Genomic DNA, 5000 nt, shown 5'->3' with positions numbered 1-5000 from the left:
CGAAGCCCAGGGCGCGGTACGTGGCGGCGGCGGAGGCGGCGGAGGCGAAGCGGGCGGCTGTTGGCTGCGGGTTTCAGTGAGCAGCCGGGCAAGCGTGACTAGCGGGCGCGGAGGTTGGGGCTGGGATAACGGCAGTCAGTTCGCCTTGCGATAGGGAGCCCACCAGACCCTCCGCCCTCCTTCCTGCTTTTCAGCCACTCCTTCCTTCCTCCCTCCCTCCCAATATCCTCCCCCTCTCCCTCCTCCCTTCCTCTTCTCTTTCCTTCCTCCGTTTCATCCACTCCTTCCTTCTCTCCCTCCCTCCATCTCTTCTCCTTCTTTCTTTCTTTCCTCCCTCCCTCCCTCCCAATATCCTCCCTCCCTCTCTCCCTCCTTCCTTCCACCTTCCTCCCTCCCTCCCTCCCTCCCTCTTCTCTTTCCTTCCTTCTTTTCAGCCACTCCTTCCTTCCCTCCCTCCCAATATCCTCCCCCTCTCCCTTCTGCCTTCCACCTTCCTCCCTCCCTTCCTCTTCTCTTTCCTTCCTCCGTTTCATCCACTCCTTCCTTCCTTCCTTCCTTCCTTCCTTCCTTCCTTCCTCTTCCTTCCCTTCCTCCCTCTATCTCTTCTTCTTTCTTTCCTCCCTCCCTCCCTCCCAATATCCTCCCACTCTCCATCCTTCCTTCCACCTTCCTCCCTCCCTCCCTTCCTCTTCTCTTTCCTTCCTCCGTTTCACCCACTCCTTCCTTCCTTCCTTCCTTCCCTCCCTCCCAATATCCTCCCTCTCTCCCTCCTTCCTTCCACCTTCCTCCCTCCCTCCCTTCCTCTTCTCTTTCCTTCCTCCGTTTCATCCACTCCTTCCTTCCTTCCTTCCTTCCTTCCTTCCTTCCTTCCTTCCTTCCTTCCTTCCCTTCCTCCCTCTATCTCTTCTTCTTTCTTTCCTCCCTCCCTCCCTCCCAATATCCTCCCACTCTCCATCCTTCCTTCCACCTTCCTCCCTCCCTCCCTTCCTCTTCTCTTTCCTTCCTCCGTTTCACCCACTCCTTCCTTCCTTCCTTCCTTCCTTCCTTCCTTCCTTCCTTCCTTCCTTCCCTCCCTCCATTTCTTCTCCTTCTTTCTTTCCTCCTCCCTCCCTCCCAATATCCTCCCTCACTTCCACCTTCCTCCCTCCCTTCCTCTTCTCTTTCCTTCCTCCGTTTCACCCACTCCTTCCTTCCTTCCTTCCCTCCCTCCCTCCATCTCTTCTCCTTCTTTCTTTCCTCCCTCCCAATATCCTCCCTCTCTCCCTCCTTCCTTCCTCCCTCCCTTCCTCTTCTCTTTCCTTCCTTCCACCCATTCCTTCCTTCCTTCCCTCCTCCCTTCCTTCCTTCCTTCCCTCCCTCCCTCCCTCCATCTCTTCTCCTTTCTTTCCTCCTCCCTCCCAATATCCTCCCTCCCTCCTTCCTTCCCACCTTGTTCCAGCTCCTGCCCATAAGATATGTGCCGTTTACTCAGTGGCACTGGTTTTCCAAGGCTACAAGGAATGTGTCCATTACGGGTGTGTGGAGTTGTCGAACCTCTGGCATTGTACAGCGTGATCCTACCTGTATCCAGTGTCTCAGGGTTGAGAGCCCCAAAACACTGTAGTCCTTGAATTACGTCCACCATCAGTACCGGAATATCCGTCGCTAGCCAAAAGCCATTGTTAAAGCGAGCCGTGCTCAATTTTTACGACCTGTTTTTTTGGGGAGGGTTTTAAGCGAACCGCTGCACCACAGCTACCGTAGTCCTCGAGTGACGACGGCACTTGAGCCCAAAATTTCCTAAGGCTAAGCGAGATAGGTGTTAAAATGAACCGTGCCCCAATTTTATGGCCTTCCTTGTTAAGGGAATCACTGCAGTTGTTAAGTGAGTCGCAAGTCGTTAAGTGAATCCGGCTTCCCCCGTGGACTTTGCTTGTCAGGAGGTCACAAAAGGGGATCGCGTGACACACATACCCCCGGGACACTGCCGCCGTCATAAATACGAGTCAGTGATCAAGTGTCTGAATTTGGCTCACGGGACCATGGGGATGTTGCAATGGTCGTAAGTGTGAAAAATGGCCCTTTTTCCCCAGGGCTGCATCAACTCACAAAAGCATCCCTGGCCTCCTCTCGAGTTGCCATCGGCCAAGGGGGATGGGAAAACAGGCAAAAACGGCACGGCAGCCAAAGACAGATGTACATTCCAGACTTATCTCTCTCAAGGCTGTCTCCCAGGGTTACCCAAAGCAGCCGGAGGGGAGTGATCTCTACAACCAGCATGGCGAATGTGATTGATGACACACCCTGGGGGGGAAATAGGTTGGGGGCGTAAATTACATAGGGTCAGAGCTGGCTTCAGTTGGGAACGTGCCAACATGAAGCGCCTAATAAATAACTGGATTTCGTTTGAAGCTTGGCTCAAAGCTTATGATTGAGGCAGCCATCAGAACCTTGACAGGCTGTTATAAACTGTACCTAAAACATCAGTTGCAAATTGAATGCAAGCTGTAAATTCTCCAAGTCAACCAGGTAGCATCAAATTTATGTGGTATAACCTGTTTCAAAGGTATTTCCTTATTTCCTCATCTTTTCAGGTGAGTTATCTTTCATGCCGAGCTGCTAAAAAAGACAACAATTTCATCCCGGCTTCCCAGGTAAGTGCAGCTGGTGGTTTCGGGAGCTGTGTGGTTTTTTTTTTTTTAAAAAAAGGGCAGAAATATTTTTAAAAATACCCCCCAGCACCACCACCTTCTCTTTGAAGGATAGGGTCGAAAAATGGTGCTAAGGACCACGGATATATTTTTAACCGAACCTCGTGTTTGAATGGATGAAAGTAAAGTTAAGATGAACAGGCTTGTTGTTATCCTTTTCGTGAATTTCTTAGAATCCAGGAGGCCCGAAGGCCGTCCAAAATTGGTCATTTTTAGCTTTGATTTTTTTTATTTATTTTTTTTGGCTTTGTTTTCATAAATGAGGCGTGTGGTTTCGTTGAGACTGTTTTCTGGGTCATGATTTCAAAAATGGTTTTGCTAAAAAAATGGGGGGGGAGGATGAAAGATACTGGGTTAGTTTCTAGGCTTAAGGGAGAATTAACAACCCCAGTTCTCCCACTTCCTGGGTAGACCAACACTTTAATTACTAAATTATTCACATTATTTATGCCAAAATGTTTTTTATGGATGGGAATCCTTCCTCCAAGCCATGTATGTGAGAATAGAATAGAATAGAATAGAATAGAATAGAATAGAATAGAATAGAATAGGATAGGATAGGATAGGATAGGATAGGATAGGATAGGATAGGATAGGATAGGATAGGATAGGATAGGATAGGATAGGATAGGATAGGATAGGATAGGATAGGAGGAGAGTAGAGTAGCGTAGAATAGAGTATAGAGTAGAAGAGAAGAGAGAAGAGAGAAAAGAAGAGAGAAGACAGAGTAGAAGAGAGAAGAGAAGAGAGTAGAGTAGCATAGAATAAAGAATAGAATAGCATAGAAGAGAGAAGAGAGTAAATATAGAATAGAATAGGATAGGATAGGATAGGATAGGATAGGATAGGATAGGATAGGATAGAATAGAATAGAATAGAATAGAATAGAATAGAATAGAATAGAATAGAATAGAATAGAATAGAATAGAATAGAGGAGAGGAGAGTAGTGTAGAATAGAGAATAGAGTAGAATAGAAGAGAGAAGAGAGAAAAGAGAGAAGACAGAGTAGAAGAGAGAAGAGAGTAGAGTAGCATAGAAGAGAGAATAGAATAGCATAGAAGAGAGAAGAAGAGAGAAGAGAGTAAATATAGAATAGAGGAGAGGAGAGGAGAGGAGTAGCGTAGAATAGAGAATAGAATAGAATAGAATAGGGAAGAAGAGAGAAGAGAGTAGAGTAGCATAGAAGAGAGAATAGAATAGCATAGAAGAGAGAAAAAGAGAGAAGAGAGTAAATATAGAAGAGAAGAGAGGAGAGGAGAGGAGAGGAGGGGGAGGGGAGGGGAGAGGAGAGGAGTAGTGTAGAATAGAGAATAGAATAGCATAGAAGAGAGAAGAAGAGAGAAGAGAGTAGAGTAGAAGAGAAGAGAGAAGAGAAGAGAGAAGAGAGAAGAGAGTAGAGTAGAAGAGAGAAGAGAAGAGAGTAGAGTAGCATAGAATAGAGAATAGAATAGCATAGAAGAGAGAAGAAGAGAGTATAGAATAGAATAGAATAGAATAGAATAGAATAGAATAGAATAGAATAGAATAGAATAGAATAGAAAGTTGGAAGGGACCTTGGAGGTCTTATAGTCCAACCCCCAGCTCAAGCAGGGAAACCCTATACCAAAGGTAGTTCTTATTCTTATTCTTATTTTTAGTTCCAGCTAAGCAAAGAAAACTATCTTCACTTTAACCCAACTCTCTCTCCTATCTATCTTCCTCTATCGATTCTCTATCTTTCTATCTATCTATTCTCTCTCTCTCTCTCTCTCTCTCTCCCCCCCCCCTCCTCTTTCTTTTCTTGGTATCTTTTCCGCTTAAGAGGATAATTGTGATGTGGTGACAGGCGAGGCGTGGAAAGGAAGGCTGGTGGATTTAGCGAAGAGGATAAAAGATTGCCCACAAAGGTGTCACAAGGCTGATTTTGAAAAAGCTGGTCTGGCAAGAAGGATATTTTTTTTTTCCCCAAATTCGGGGCCGAAGGAAGACAGCGAAGAAACCCAGCGATTAAAATCGCCGTCGAGAATATCGACAGGTAATGTCCCGAGTTCAAATTTAAGTGGAACCGTTTTAAGTTTTCCGACAACTGGGGGGGGGGGGTGGGGGGCGGGGGGGATTTTAGGTTTGATCATTAGGTTATAAGATTATAATTCGATTTGGGGGATGGTTGTTGAAAGATTGTGCACTTTTATAACAAACAGACACCCTCTCCTCCCCTCAAACCTCCTCCCCTCCCTTCTAGCTCTCCCCTTCCCTTCCCTTCTCTTTTCCCTCCTCTCCTCTCTTCCTCTCCTTTCTTTTCTTTTCTTTTCTTTTCTTTTCTTTTCTT

The 5000-nt window shown here is 46.3% G+C and overlaps 1 long non-coding RNA gene across 1 annotated transcript in view; it reads left to right on the top strand.

The window, feature by feature from the left end:
- Nucleotides 1–4579, top strand: part of LOC139321539 (uncharacterized) — a 4638-nt gene extending 59 nt beyond the window's left edge. Inside the window, exons 1-3 of the long non-coding RNA XR_011600804.1 lie at nucleotides 1–16; nucleotides 2574–2633; nucleotides 4494–4579. The exon at nucleotides 1–16 is cut by the window's left edge and continues 59 nt beyond it. This is a non-coding gene — a long non-coding RNA (uncharacterized lncRNA). The remainder of the gene's footprint in view (nucleotides 17–2573; nucleotides 2634–4493) is intronic.
- Nucleotides 4580–5000: the final 421 nt, after the last annotated feature.

The sequence above is a fragment of the Pituophis catenifer genome, unplaced genomic scaffold, assembly GCF_029215685.1.
Source record: "Pituophis catenifer annectens isolate HBS135680 unplaced genomic scaffold, rPitCat1.0.hap2 SCAF_10, whole genome shotgun sequence".
NCBI classification, from domain to species: domain Eukaryota; kingdom Metazoa; phylum Chordata; class Lepidosauria; order Squamata; family Colubridae; genus Pituophis; species Pituophis catenifer.
This window is presented reverse-complemented; position numbering and strand designations above follow the sequence as displayed.